The sequence below is a fragment of the Aquarana catesbeiana genome, linkage group LG05 (assembly GCF_042186555.1).
Source record: "Aquarana catesbeiana isolate 2022-GZ linkage group LG05, ASM4218655v1, whole genome shotgun sequence".
Classification (NCBI taxonomy): domain Eukaryota; kingdom Metazoa; phylum Chordata; class Amphibia; order Anura; family Ranidae; genus Aquarana; species Aquarana catesbeiana.
Genome location: NC_133328.1, coordinates 436,379,589 through 436,396,519, shown reverse-complemented (window position 1 = coordinate 436,396,519; position 16,931 = coordinate 436,379,589).

Below are 16,931 nucleotides of genomic sequence, written 5' to 3'. Positions count from 1 at the left end.
CGGAAGATCCGTATACCCCCATTAGCCCTCCTCATTCTCCCAACCATATTATGTGGGAGTGTGACGAAGGCACTTATTCCCCTGAGAGAGATATTTATTCTCTTTCACGGGTGAATTGTGATTACTTGCAAAAAATAATTTATACAATGTATCATCTAATCTCATATGTTTTTTGTTTACTCTTTACTCCAGAATTCACTGGTTTCTTTTCTATCTTTTCATCTCTTCAGTCCACACAGGTTGATCTGCGCAGTCAGCTCTGCATAACAAAAAGTAAGTCAAAACTATTTGATCTGTTGCCATGGCACCACTGAATATACTTTCCCTGAATGTTCAGGGAATAAATGTCCCTCAAAAAAGGACCAAAGCCTTCCGTACTTTCCATAACAAGAAGGCTCACATAGTATGCCTCCAAGAAACACACTTCACCAAAGATTCTACTCCAAAATATATTTCTCCTTTTTATCAACAAATGTACACGGCTTCTGCCTGTACCAAGCTAAGGGGAACTCTAATTGCATTTCACCGATCCACACCATTCACCTTATCATCAGAAATTAAAGACCCAGAAGGTAGATACCTGATACTCATGGGTTATATAATGGATACAGCAATCACGGTGATTTCCTACTACGCTCCTAACAAACAACCTACACCATTCCTCTCACATATATTACAAGTGATTAATACACACAAAATAGGAACAGTGATAATGTGTGGGGATTCGAACCAGGTCCTCCTCCCATTTCTAGATAAATCACCTTTTACACCATCCAAAATAACCTCTAGATTACCTTTTTCTCAACTTCTTTCCAAATACAATCTGGTAGATTCGTGGAGAGAAAGTAACCCAATGAAAAAGAAATTCACTTATTTCTCTCACCCTCATCAAACCTTCACCAGAATAGATCATATTTTTCTAACAATAGGAATGTTACCAGAAATTATTGCATCAGATATAATTCCGATTCCGTGGTCTGACCATAATGCAGTATACACTACTATAGCCTCAGCCATACCAAAAGCGCATGACCCAACGTGGTACTTACCGGACATAATGCTCAAACACCCACTACATCAGATGGCCATTGAACAAGCTTTAAAGGAATACATATCAATTAATAATACAACAGACATCTCCCCAATAACACTGTGGGAAGCTCATAAGCCTGTCTTGCGTGGTACAATACAAAGACAAATGGCACTATTTAAACGGGAACGCAAAAATCTAGCAAAAAAACTAGAACTCAAAATCTATATTGGAATACGATCTATTTCTCACTGAGTCAGTTGATAAATCCCTCAAACGCTCCAAACACAATTTCTACATGAATACAAACAAACCAGGTACATATTTGGCTCGGGCATTAAATTCAACTAACAAATCTTTCAAACCAATACGTTTGAAATTATCAAAAAATGTTTATACTTGTAATCCAGTTAAAATAGTCCATAAATTTCACTCACATCTCGCAACTTTATACAAGACAAACAATGAATTTAATCCTACAGAAGCTGAATCCTTCTTCTCAAAAATAACCTTACCTGAGTTATCTCAGAATCATAAAAGCAGTTTGGATGAGCCTATAACTATAGATGAAGTTGCTAACGCCATAAAAGACCTAAAACTTAACAAAAGACCAGGCCCAGACGGCTACTCGACTTTATACTATAAAACATTCTCAGAAATACTCTCTCCCATTCTCACTGAAACTTTTAACAAACTTCTAGATGGACATTCTTTTCGGCAAGAAACACTAATGGCAATTGTTTGTATGATCCCAAAACCCCTTTCTGATGATACTTCCTGTGTGAATTATCGGCCTATCTCTCTGTTAAACCTTGATATTAAATTATTAGCAAAAATAATAGCAAAACGCCTCAATAGCATTATAGGAAAATTAATACATAGAGATCAAGTAGGCTTCATGCCAAATAGACAGGCAGGCGATAATATACGCAGGGCAGTGTTATTGGCACATATTGCTAAAAAACGGAAAATCCCTTTATGTTTTCTATCTCTCGATATTAAGAGGGCATTTGACACAGTATCCTGGCAATATATGCAATATTCATTACAAAAATGGGGTTTTGGACCCCACTTTTTAACATGGATCAAAGCATTATATAATAAACCCAAAGCCTATATAAAATATGCTGGATACAAATCTGATGCCTTTCATATCGAAAGAGGTACCCGACAGGGTTGCCCATTATCTCCCTTATTATTTGCCCTTATACTCGAACCCATGGCCCAATACATCAGAACAAACCAAACTATAACTGGCATTGAAGTAGGAGGTATCACACACAAATTATGTATATTTGCAGACGATATATTACTTTTTCTATCATCACCACAGGTCTCTGGTCCTAACTTAATACCAGCTCTTGATGGATTTGCAGCCCTATCCGGCCTTATGATTAATCCTAAGAAATGCCTAGTGCTTAATATTTCACTCACAAACATGGAATTGATCCCGGCTAGGGCTGCACTCCCATTCACATGGGCAGAAAAATCAATCCCATATCTTGGAATTCATTTAACAGCATCTCATTCTGACTTATTCTCAACCAATTATCCTCCTGTATTAAGACAGATCACAAATCTAATAAAACAATGGTCGCAACTTCCTTTATCCTGGATAGGGAAGATTAATGCAATCAAAATGACTATTCTGCCCAAATTGCTTTATCTATTCAGAGTCCTCCCTATTCCAATTCCTTCCTATTTTTTGAGAATAGTACAAAAAAGAACAACTTCGTTTATATGGGGCTCTTCTAAACCACGTATACCTATACACACACTACATCTTCCCAAAAATAAAGGAGGCCTGGGATACCCTAATTTTACTAACTACTACAGAGCAGCACATTTGGCCAGTCTGTCCAAATACCATGCAAAACAGGAAATCCCATTATGGGTATTTATAGAGGCTTCAGAAAATGACCCTCTATTAATATCAAACTTATTATGGCTTGATCCTAAAGACCGCTTTAAAATTCATAATCCTAAACACTTCTTATCTCTCTGGGATAAACTAAAAACCAAATATCAGTTACAATCTCCACACAATCCTCTCCTTTCTTTTATCAGAAATCCGGCCTTTTATCCAGCATGGATCTACCCAAATTCTTTTAAAGCTTGGACAACATCAGGCATTCAGACACTAAATGACTTCATAGCATCTAAATCATTCCTTTCATTCCCATCGCTTAGAGAAAAATATGATCTACCAAACTCTGAGATATTTAGATATCTCCAAATCAAAAATTTCTATACACCATTCCTAAAGGGGGATACACCATTATCCCAATTATCCATTTTTGAATCAATCTGTACAAAAGATCCATTTGCTAAAGGTACAATTTCATCACTTTATAATCAATTATATGGAGTAGCAAATCTTAATAGACCCTCTTACGTTCAGAGGTGGGAGGAGGACCTGGGACGAACTTTAGAAGACACGGACTGGTCTAACATATGGCTCACATCTAAGTCATCTTCACCCAACATCTTAGCACTGGAGACAAATTATAAAGTCCTAACTCGCTGGTACCTTGTACCCGCTAGAGTGGCAAAATATTCACCTAATACCTCAGCTCTTTGTTTTCGAGGATGCCCAGAAATAGGCACATATTTACACATATGGTGGACGTGCCCAGTAATCCAAACCTTCTGGAAGGAAGTCTTCGTGATTGCATCTAAAATATTTAAAAAAATAATACAACCAGATCCATATATAACTTTACTTAATCTAAAACCGGAATGGTTAACACTCTCTCAATTCAAACTTATGATCCAACTAATAACGGCTGCAAAACAAACAGTGGCCAAGGCATGGAAATCTCCTACATTGGTACTAGCAGAAACAATTCACAGAATGAATAATACAATGTCCCATGCTAAGATGGTAGCCATCGATCAAAATCAAATTCCAAAATTTGAAAAACTTTGGCATCCTTGAATAAAACAACAGTTCCTGTCAAACTTCAATGACTCTGTCCTGTTGCCATGGTAACAGATTAAATGACTTACAGAGACACTCATTCTAAGGCTTCAAAGAGAACTAAAAAGAATAATAAACTGACGAGCGGGACAACCTTGTGGACCATACCTCTACCTTTCTACCCTTTTTCTTCTTTCTCTTTCCTTTTCTCCACCTTACGATTAAAGCTCATTATCAGAATTTATTTGACCTATATACACTCTACCTGTAAACAATATGTATAGTAGGTATAAATCATTTAAATACCTACAAAAGTAACTAAGGAAATGATATATATCTTTAATTTAGGTTTACGTGAACCCAATGTTTAATATTTGAAATTTCATGATATTTACCTATATAAACCCTACTGTAAAACAATGAGCTTACTTTATAGATCCTTGTAAACTTACTTTATGTATCTTTATAATATTGTATACTCAATAAACTTCTTTTGACAAGGAAAAAAGATTGCAGAGCCAATGTTAATGGCCTGGACATCATTGGTGAACAAGGCTCTTCCCCTCTATAAGGCCACCTTTTATTCTTCATGCATCTTTCAAATTTGACAAGGTTTAGGGTGGATGAATCTCTCCCACATCAACTGCCTCTGATTAGAATTAATTATATACTCCTAATAACTTGGGTGTCCTAACGCTCACTGGTCTAAGCATTGACCTTGAAGGCTATCCTTAACATCGTGTATGATGTCTGACACATGCAATCCTGACACCTAATTTTCTGTGAAAAGTCTTGAGTGAGGTCACCTCCCTTCTGTTTATCTTAATTGGCAATTACAGGGTTGTGATATTGAGTGTGTGGTGCATAGGGATGAGCCGAACACCCCCCGGTTCGGTTCGCACCAGAACCTGCGAACGGACCGAAATGTTTGCGCGAACTTCAGAACCCCATTAAAGTCAAAAAATCAAAAGTGCTAATTTTAAAGGCTAATATGCAAGTTATTGTCCTAAAAAGAATTTGGGGACCCGGGTCCTGCCCCAGCGGACATGTATCAATGCAAAAAAAGTTTTAAAAATGGCCATTTTATAGGGAGCAGTGTTTTTAATGATGCTTAAAGTGAAAAAAAAAAAGTGAAATATTCCTTTAACCACTTCCTTACCAGGCCAATTCTGACATTTCTCTCCTACATGTAAAAATCATCATTTTTTTGCTAGAAAATTGCATAGAACCCCCAAACATTATATATGCTTTTTTTAGCAAAGACCCTAGAGAATACAATGGTGGTTGCTGCAACTTTTTATCTCACATGGTTTTTGCGCAGGAATTTTTCGAACGCGTTTTTTTTGGGAAAAAAAAAGTTTTGTGTTTTAGAAAAAAACAAAACAGTAAAGTTAGCCCAATGTTTTTGCATATTGTGAAAGATGAAGTTACGCCGAGTAAATAGATACCTAACATGTCACGCTTCAAAATTGCACACGCTCGTAGAATGGCACCAATGTTCAGTACTTAAAAATCCCCATAGGCGACACTTGAAATTTTTTTACTGGTTACATCTTTTGAGTTACAGAGGAGGTCTAGTGACAAAATGATTGCTCTCACTCCAACGTTTGTGGCGATACCTCACATGTATGGTTTGAACACCGTTTTCATATGTGGGCGGGACTTATGTATGCGTTCGCTTCTGCGTGTGAGCACACGGGGACAGCGGCGCTTTAAATTTTTTTTTATTGATAATTATATTTTGTTTTTTTTATTTTGACACTTTTTTGAAAAAAAAAACATTTTTGATCACTTTTATTCCTATTACAAGGAATGTAAACATCCCTTGTAATGTGTGGCGATACCTCACATGTATGGTTTGAACACCGTTTTCATATGTGGGCGGGACTTATGTATGCGTTCGCTTCTGCGTGTGAGCACACGGGGACAGCGGCGCTTTAAATTTTTTTTTATTGATAATTATATTTTGTTTTTTTTATTTTGACACTTTTTTGAAAAAAAAAACATTTTTGATCACTTTTATTCCTATTACAAGGAATGTAAACATCCCTTGTAATGTGTGGCGATACCTCACATGTATGGTTTGAACACCGTTTTCATATGTGGGCGGGACTTATGTATGCGTTCGCTTCTGCGTGTGAGCACACGGGGACAGCGGCGCTTTAAATTTTTTTTTATTGATAATTATATTTTGTTTTTTTTATTTTGACACTTTTTTGAAAAAAAAAACATTTTTGATCACTTTTATTCCTATTACAAGGAATGTAAACATCCCTTGTAATGTGTGGCGATACCTCACATGTATGGTTTGAACACCGTTTTCATATGTGGGCGGGACTTATGTATGCGTTCGCTTCTGCGTGTGAGCACACGGGGACAGCGGCGCTTTAAATTTTTTTTTATTGATAATTATATTTTGTTTTTTTTATTTTGACACTTTTTTGAAAAAAAAAACATTTTTGATCACTTTTATTCCTATTACAAGGAATGTAAACATCCCTTGTAATAGGAATATAACATGACAGGTTCTCTTAATAGTGAGATATGGGGTCAGTAAGACCCCATATCTCACCACTAGGCTGGGAAGCCTGAAATAAAAAATAAAAAATAAAACGATCACCGCTTCCCAGCCGAAGCGGCGCCGTTTTTTTGAATGGAGAGCGTAACGTCATAACATCGCGCCCGGCCTCCGATGATCATAGAGACTCCGGCGACCATCTGGTCCGCTGGAAATCTCTATGATCTACATCCGGCACTGGCGGATCCGCTCTCCGCCTCTCCGATCGTAATGGTAAGTCGGAGCAAGCACCGGAGGGCGGCGGGAGGGGGGACGTCCCCTCTCGCCTCCCATAGGAACGATCAAGCGGCAGAACAGCTGCTATGATCATTCCTATGGTGTAGAGATTCGCCGGCTGAAACTGGCAATATCTGAATGATGTCTGTAACTACAGGCATCATTCAGATATACCCGCCCAAAGCCCAGGACGTCATATGACATGGGCGGGCGGGCAGTGGTTAAAAATCGTACCTGGGGGGTGTCTATAGTATGCCTGTAAAGTGGCACATGTTTCCCGTGCTTAGAACAGTCCCTGCACAAAATAACATTTTTTATTTTTTTTAAAATTGTTTATTTAACAAGTTTTCATACAATTTAAAGATAAGTAATAAGTAATTATCAGAATCTTTCATAGATAATGCAAATATACACTGTCATTGAAATTGGATTGCAAACAAAAATGGAATGGAGTACGTAAGGTCTATATAAATACAAAGGTATTGAGAAACCCAACCAGGTATTGATGATGACATACATCTGTACATCTGTACGATTTGGTTTTATCCATATATCTTATCAAAGTTAGTATGGGGATTTAATACAATGCAAGACACCTATGGTGAGAGGGTATAATCAGTGGTATTTGAAGTCAGCGTCATTCTGTGGGTAAATCGACCTCATGAATCCTCTATTACTTAAATGGGATTGTCAGTTTCAGAACCATAATCAGAATCATCCCAGGGCCTCCATATTTGCGAAAATTTATGTGACAAACCTTCAACTATGGCTGTTAAATGTTCCATTCTCCGTATATCCGATATGATGGAAAGGGTTTGCATAAGAGTAGGAGAGGTGGTAGAGAGCCATAATTTGGGAATAGTTCTCTTAGCTGCTAATAGTATGAAGGACATCAATCTATGTTTAAATTTGTTGATATCAGGTACGGGAAGGCCTAAGATATAATACATAGGGTTTACGGATATGGGGACCCCCATCAATTTTTCCAGGACCTTTTATATTTGTGCCCAGAATTGGGTGACTAGAGGACATTCCCAGAAGATATGAAAGTGTGAGCCCACAGCTTTATTACATCTCCAGCACATATTTGAGGTAGCCGAGTTGTATTTGTGTAGCCGTTCAGGGGTTTTATACCAGAATAGTAGAATTTTATATGCGGATTCTTTATGTGCAACACATCGGGAAATTTTGGAGGTAGATTCCTAGATATTCTTCCAATCCAACAGAGAGATGTCGTGTTGGAGTGTCTGAGACCACCTCTTCATGTAATGATGACTGTCTACCGTCAAGGGGTTGGCTTTGTGCAGGGTTGTATATATGGTAGAGATTAAATGGGGTTCATAGGGGCTGTTGGCCCATAAAATTTCAAAGTTTGTTGGTTTGTCTAGGGAAAGGGCAGGAGCTTTAGAGGTGAAGAAGCATCTGAATTGTAAGTAAGCATAGAGACATGTTTTAGGAATCTGGTGTTGTTTTGTAAGTCAGTATATGATAGTAGGTGTCTCATAGCAGGATTAACAAGATGCCTCAGCTGAAAGATCCCGGCCCCAGTCCAATGCAACATACGATCATATGACAAGCTATCAGGAATATCTGGGTTGAAGAGAAGGTTTATAAGATGTGAGCATGGAGAAGATAATGCTCGGAGCACCTTTTCCATATTGCTAAAGTGAACAGCATTGGAGCTAGGCTTAAGCTTCTCAGCTGATGCATGTGTTTGTCACTAGATGGCCATAGCAACATGGATGTATCGGTGAGGTAATGCTTATTTTGATTTCGGCCCATCTGTTTGGTGCTTTCCTATGAGTCCAAAAAGTGAGGACTCTTAAATGTGAAGTGTAGTAATAGTTAATGAAATCAGGGGCACTAAACGCTGCTGAAATATTATGCAATGATGGTAGGGACATATGAAATCAGGGGCACTAAACGCTGCTGAAATATTATGCAATGATGGTAGGGACATATGTGGGTGTGTGAGCGTCAAGAGGACATCATCTGCAAAAAGGAATATTTTATATTTTCTATGTCACAAATATACACCAGCGACCTTGGGGCTATCACGTATAGCAGCAGCCAGGGGTTCTAAACTTAGGACGAACAATAGGGGTGACAGAGGACATCCCTGTCTCATACCATTACTAAGAGGGAATGTAGGGGATGTGTGAGAAGTTAATTTTACCTGGGAGGTGGGATGGGACTAAAGGGATCGGATGCCTATATAAACGGTCCAGAAAAAACGTATTTTGCTAGGATTGCGAACATAAAGGGCCAACTGAGTCGATCAAATGCTTTCTGGGCATCTAAACTTAGAATCAGGCAGGAGTTTTTGTTCTAGATAATAAATCAATAAGGTCTATTGTGCTCCTAGTGTTGTCACTGGTGTGTCTTGTAGGAATAAAACCAACCTGGTCTCTGTGTATTAATGAAGGTAATATTTTCGAGAGTCTATTGGCCAATATTTTTGTGAAAATTTTGTAATCCGAGTTTAATAGGGCAATAGGGCGATAATTGTCAGGGATAGATGGATCTTTGCCTGGTTTGGGTATTACTGTGATATGCACATGTAAAAACTGAGATTGGGGTAAGGTACCTTTAATTAACGAGGAGAATAAATTTAACATGTGTAGGGATAGTATTGGAAGGAAAATTTTGTAATATAAATAGGGGAGTCCATCTGGGCCTGGCGCTTTGTTTGAGGGGAGTAGTTTAATCACATACTCCAATTCCTCAGCAGTGATTGGCATGTTAAGTGAGGATAGCTGCTCTGGGAACACTAGCGGTAGTTTTAGGGACGATAAGAAGGTGTTGAATTTCTCTTGTGAGAACTGTGTTGACGGGTCTGAGCCTAGGCGATTGTAAAGATTATGATAAAATTCTCCAAAAACTTTTGACATTTCCTGAGGAGAGTAAGTAGGCGTACCATCAGACTGTACAATATGGTCAGGGATAGATAGAAATGGTCGTGGTTTTAACTTTTGGACTAGCATCCTATGTGGCTTATCTGCAAACTCATAAAATCTCTGTTTCGACCACAACATGGCTCTAGAGATTCTGTCCATATCCAAAGCCCTTAATTTGGTTTCGAATAGATATTACTGTACGTAGGCGTGCTATCGTGGGAGATTGGAGCAAATGCATCTCTGCCGAGTGAAGTCGGGTTAGAAGATCTAGTTTTTGCTGAGTTGATTCCTTTTTCTTCATGAACCAGCAGAGATGCATTCACCTCTAAAGAAAGCCGTATGGGCTTCCCATAAGGTGGATACGTTTGAGACAGAACCTACGTTTAGCTGAAAATATTCAGCGAGTTTCGATTGGAGTTGATTATTAGTGTCAGTATTCCACAAAAGGGACTAGTTCAGTCGCCAGTGGCATGTCTTGGGTGATGCTGAGTGTATAGCTAAATCTAATGTAATAGGGGCATGATCAGACCATGTAATGTGGCCTATTTCGGAAGCAACTAAATAAGGTAATAAGGGTGCAGTGATTAGAAAGTGGTCTAGGCGAGTGTACAATTTGTGCGGGGGGGGAGTAAAAGGTATATTGCCGTTGTGTGGGGTGTTTCACCCTCCATATATCGAATAAGTTACAAAATAACATTTTTAAAGGAATAAAAGTCATTTAAAACTGCTTGCGGCTTTAATGTAATGTCAGGTCCCGGCAATATGGATGTAAATCAGTGAGACAAATATCATGGGTACCCCCCACCCCCCAGTCCTTTACATGCCCTTTGGGTCTTGTATGGATATTAAGGGGAACCTCGCACCCAAATTAAAAAAAGGAAAGGCGTGGGGCCCCCAGGCCTTATATACTCTGAACAGCAGTATACAGGCAGTACAAACAAGACAGGGACTGCATGTTTGTTGTTAAGTAGAATCTGTTTGTAATTTTGAACTGGTACATTTTTAAAGTGTAGCTCCAGCCAAAAAATCTATTTTTAAGCTTTTTGGAAAACATAGGGAAGGTTTATCACCCCTGTAACATTTGTTTTGCTATCTGTGCACCTCTTCAGAAGATTTCACCTCACTTTCTGTCCCAATGACAAATGTTTTTTGAAAATTTGGGGGTTTTAGTGAAACAGGGATTGGTGATAAAGCCTCAGTGAAGAGGAGACACATTTTTCCCATATTAACTCTTACAGGACAGAATTTCCCTTCCTAGGTGTAGATTTCATCTCACTTCCTGTTGTCTCCTTCTGTTTAGTTGTTTAGGAGTTGTTTGTAAGTTGGATGTTTGAAAGTAGGGGCCTGCCCTATACACTCTGCAGAAATTTGGGCCTTAGGTGTTGGTGTTGCCACAACACTGTAAGCCCTCACAGTTTCTCTTGGTGGGCGCAGGAATGGACCCTGCTGTGAAATATTAGATCAAGAATTGTAATTACATGCCATTGTTGAACAGTGGTAGAAAAATTGGGCCTTTGGTGGTGGTGGTGGTGCTGGTGCCACAACACTAAGTCCTCACAGTTACTCTTGGTGGGCGCTGGAACGGGCACTGCTGTGAAATGTTGTATCAAGAATTGTAATTATATTCACCTGTTGAACAGGGGCAGAAAAATTGGGCCTTTGGTGGTGGTGTTGCCACAACACTGTAAGCCCTCTCAGTTACTCTTGGTGGGCGCAGGAATGGACCCTGCTGTGAAATATTAGATCAAGAATGGTAATTACATGTCCCTGTTGAACAGGGGCAGAAAAATTGGGCCTTAGGCACTGGTGCCACAACACTGCAACCCCTCACAGATGCTATAGTTGGAGTGCAGGAATGAGCCCTGCTGCAAAGTATTGCATCAAAAATTGTAATTATACACCACTGTTAAATAGGGGCTGAAAATTTGGGCCTTGGGCACTGATGCTGGTGCCACAACACTGCAACCCCTCACAGATACTCTAGTTGAAGCGCAGGAATGAGCCCTGCTGCAAAGTATTGCATCAAAAATTGTAATTACACGCCCCTGTTAAACACCACAACACTGCAACCCCTCACAGATGCTATAGTTGGAGTGCAGGAATGAGCCCTGCTGCAAAGTATTGCATCAAAAATTGTAATTACACGCCCCTGTTAAACGGGGGCAGAAAAATTGGGCCTTGGCCACTGGTGGCAGTGCCCAGAACCAAAAATGTTCTTATAAGCTATCAGCATGAAAATTGAGGAGGAAGAGGATAGTGACTCAGCATAACAGGATAGTCAGTCAGCATCAGCATAGGCAGTCTTGAAGGGATCTTACATTAAAAAAAAATCAATCGGTTACATCAGCATCAGGTGCTTGGTAGATAGTGATTCAAGACTGATTCATTTTTATGAAGGTCAGCCGATTGACTGATTCAGTGGACAGGCGCACCCTGTGATCGGTTACAAAGCCTCCAGCAGCACTGAATGTGTGTTTTGAAAGAACGCTGGATGCAGGACAGGCCAGTAGGTCAATTGCATACTGTGCAAGCTCTGGCTAGTGATCCATCCTCAAGACCCAGTAACCCAGAGGATTTTCGGTGGGAAAGGTGTCCAAATCTGATCTTGCCCCTAGGTAATCCTGCACCATGTGAATCAGACGCTGGTTTAAGAGAGGACCGAAGGTATAGTGGGGTTGGAGATCCCAGCTGATGAGGAGCAAGGAGAGGTCTGCTTTGTTCTTTGGAGTGGGTCTTTTAGGTACGCTTGCCAACTAACTGCATGGCAGATCGATGTATGTCTGGTCAAGCATGTGGTGCCCAAGCGGGTGATGTTTTGGCCATGTGAGATACGCTTGAGACATATGTTGCAAATAACAGCAATGGGATCTGATGCACCCGTCTCAAAAAAGGCCCACACCAAAGAACTTTTGGAATAACGCGCAGAGACATCAGCGCCCTGCACATGCGAAGCTCTGCGGAGTGATGCAGTCTGTGTGCTGCACTTAAGCTGGCCCCTGGAGGGCATCCTGCCTCGTTGGAGATGTGCCTCCTCCTCCTTCTCCTCCTCCTCTTTCCTATCAGGCACCCACATGGAGTCAGTGATCTCATCATCCCCTCCCTCCTCATCACTGGAGCAAAGCTGGCAGTATGCTGCAGCTGGGGGAATATGACTGCCAGATTGCTGTCCTTCTTGGGCACCCCCTCTGTCTGGGTTCACGTTACTGCCTTCCTCTAGCTGGGTACCATCATCGGAGCCTTCAAAACGCTGCGCATCCTCCTAGTGCATGTACCCAACACTGTGGTCAAACGGTTCGGAGGACTCCTCAGGAGGACATGGTGAGGCTAGGGAAGGAGTGACTGATGCCATCGAGCCAAGGGAAGAGGACGCATTGGCAGCTGCTTTGCCAGACAACGTACCCTGAGCCTGGGTGAGAGAGGATGAGGAGGATGAGGACGGCTTGGTCATCCACTCTACCAAGTCTTCTGCATGTTGTGGCTCAACACGGCCAGCTGCCGAAAAAAAGGATAAGCGTGTCCCATGGCCATTTGCTGATGAGGATGCACCGTGTCCACACCCAGCACTGTTGCCTCTGGACACAGAGCCTGCTTGCCCTCTTTTATTGGCTTGTGACTGTCTGCTTCTCCTTGTTGGCCTTCCAGACATACTAATGGCCTGCAGTGAGATGTAGCTTCACAAAGCTGGGATGTATATATATATACTGATACTGCAGCTAGCAGAATCAACTGCCTGCCTGTGGTAATAATAGCATCAGAAGAACACCACCAATTTTCTTCAGGTAGCTTTAGGTGCACACTGTGCAAAGGACACAGTACACTAACTGTAAATAATATAGCTGCCTGCCTGTGGTATTAATAGGAGCAGAACAATAGCAATTGTCTTCTGGTAGCTTTAGGTGCACACTGTGCAGAGGATGCAGTACACTAACTGTAAATACTGCAGCTGCCTGCCTGTGGTACTAATAGATTTAGAAGAACACCACCAATTTTCTTCAGGTAGCTTTAGGTGCACACTGTGCAGAGGACACAGTACACTAACTGTAAATACTGCAGCTGGCTGCCTGTGGTACTAATAGGATCAGAAGAACACCACCAATTTATAGGAGCAGAACAACAACAATTGTCTTCAGGTAGCTTTAGGTGCACACTGTGCATAGGATGCACTACTGTCATGAAGATCCTGCCAGTAATCGGCGATCCAGATGCACGGGAACATGGCCATGGGTTCCACTGCGCATGCGCGCACATTCACGGGTGCTGTCACGCACGGGCATGCGCGCGTGCACTTCCGCTGGTTCCAGGCGGGCTATTTAAACCGGCCTGTCACACTCAATCCCCGCTGTCTGCTCGACAGCGTTCCGTGTGCCTTAACCTGATCTGACCTGTGTACTCTGTTATCTGACCCAGCTTCCTGTTGGACCATCCTGCTATCCGCCTGCACCAGACCCTCTTGGCTTGCCTGACCATCCCTCTGTGTAATCCCTGGTACCTCTGCTGCTCGACCGATACCGACCACTGGCTTGTTTGACCATCCCTCTGTCTGACACCAGTATCCAGTCTATTTACCTGCTGCTTGTTCCTGGTTCCAGTCCAGCGTTCCAGGCTACTACCTGCTGCTTTGTTCCTGGTTCCAGTCCAGCGTTCCAGGCTACTACCTGCTGCTTTGTTCCTGGTACCAGTCCAGCGTTCCAGACTACTACCTGCTGCTTGTTCCTGGTTCCAGCCCAGCTGTCCAGGCTACTACCTGCTGCTTGTTCCTGGTTCCAGTCCAGCGTTCCAGTCTACTACCTGCTGCTTGTTCCTGGTTCCAGCCCAGCGTTCCAGTCTATTACCTACTGCTTGTTCCTGGTTCCAGTCCAGCTCTTCAGTCCTGCTTACTTACCTGCTGTGGTTCCTGGTCCTCTCTGCATTCCAGTCTCCAGTCTCCTCTTCGGCTTCAGGTTCCAGAGGGTGCCACCACTCCTGAACTTCCGGTGACTGTTGATCCTGCCAGGCACCCATACCACTCCTCACTCCTGGGCCCTCTGTCTCCATTCCAGGGGAACGGGAGTGGGAGCTGTAAGGGAGGTCTTTCTCTGCACTTCAGGCTCAAAACCTACCAGGTACGTGACAACTACACTAACTTGTAAATACTACAGCTGCCTATGGTACTAATAGGATCAGAAGAACACCACCAATTTTCTTCAGGTTGCTTTAGGTGCACACTGTGCAGAGGACGCACTACACTAACTTGTAAATACTGCAGCTGCCTGCGGTACTAATAGGATCAGAAGAACACCACCAATTTTCTTTGGGTAGCTTTAGGTGCATACTGTGCATACTGTGCAGAGGACGCACTACACTAACTTGTAAATACTGCAGCTGCCTGCGGTACTAATAGGATCAGAAGAACACCACCAATTTTCTTCAGGTAGCTTTAAGTGCACACTGTGCAGAGGACGCACTACACTAACTTGTAAATACTACAGCTGCCTGCGGTACTAATAGGATCAGAAGAACACCACCAATTTTCTTCAGGTAGCTTTAAGTGCACACTGTGCAGAGGACGCACTACACTAACTTGTAAATACTACAGCTGCCTGTGGTACTAGTAGGATCACAAGAACACCACCAATTTTCATCAGGTAGCTTTAGGTGCACACTGTGCAGAGGACACACTACACTAACTGTAAATACTGTAGCTAATAGGACTAATAGGATCAGAAGAACACCAGCAATTTTCTTCAGGTAGCTTTAAATACTGTAAAAACACCTGCCTGCCTGTCAGTAGGAAGACAATAACAGGAACGGATCTAGCTAAACTGAATACAGTGTATATATATATATATATATATATATATATATATATATATATATACAACACCTAGGATGCATATATATATACACAATACACTGCAAGTGCAGCTAACTGACTCGCCTGCCTACTCTATCTAACTTAAATCAAATGACACTGTCTCTCTCTCTCTCAACGCCGGAACACACTACACAGGGCCGACGTGCAGGCGGCCTTTTATAGTGTGGGGTGTGTACTAAACCCCCTGAGCCATAATTGGCCAAAGCCACCCTGGCTTTGTCCAATTACGGCTCTCTGTACAGACGGCGCTGTGACTGGCCAAGCATGCATGTCATAGTGCATGCTTGCTTGGCCAGTCATCAGCCAGCAATGCACTGCGATGCCGCAGTGAATTATTGGCCGTGACGCGCTACTCGAATTTGGCACGAACTGCCCATATCGTTCACAATTTGACGAACGGTCGAACATGCGATGTTCGAGTCGAACATGGGTTCAACTCGAACTCGAAGCTCATCCCTAGTGGTGTATTATTAAATATCTTGATCTGTACTCTTGGATAGGGATTGTACTATAGCCTGGCTTGTGGTGGACTTTTTCTTTCTTTTATTTTTTGTGCAATATGCTTAATTTTGTATGTACATTTTTTCTAAAACAACAATAAAAATAACCTGACAAATAATGCATATTGTAGTCTTAAAATTTTTTTTTTCACTGCAAACTATTTTTATTTTTTACATACATACAAAAAAAACCATAAGTAAATATCAATATTTTGTTTAGCTAAATATTTCTCTTTAAAACTAAACTTTTGCTTCAGATTGATGAAACTTTCTATGAAATGTTGAAGGCTGGATGCCAAATATGAAAAGCAAATACTTTATTGATTAAAATCAAAGCATCCAATGATCCAGGATTTTAATCAACAAGGATTTGGATGTTCATATTTAGTCTCTTGCCTTCAACATTTCTTGGAGTGCCTTTGCTAAGCTGGCAGGAGCCTTGCTGAGAGACCAACATCCCAGCCAGCCGAAGTGGCCCTGAGGTAGAGCAGGACTCTTAATGATGTTGTGGATGGTATGAAACATTCTCCTTTAAAATCCAAATACCGTTGTAGATATAAGAGGCAGCTTTTAAAATTTCTTAACATATGTTATATTTGTAGCTGCACCAGTTTTCTTTTTTCTTTAAAGCGGAGTACCTGGATGAACTATGTAAGGTATTTTAGTCTTATATCTATGACCTTTGAAGGCCTGTGCTAGGGGTTTGCCCGCTCTGTTGCCATTTACATAATATGTTTTTTCTTTAAAGCGGAATTCCACCCATATTTTTACGTCCTCAGCATCCATAGCCCCTCTGGGCGCTGAAAAAGAATTGGTATATACATAAAAAAGAAAAACTCACTGTGATATTTGGTATGATATTATTAATTTGGTGAATTCGGGTGATTTGTTTGGAAGGTAAGTGGCTGCATATGATGGGGCACAAGTGGCTGCATT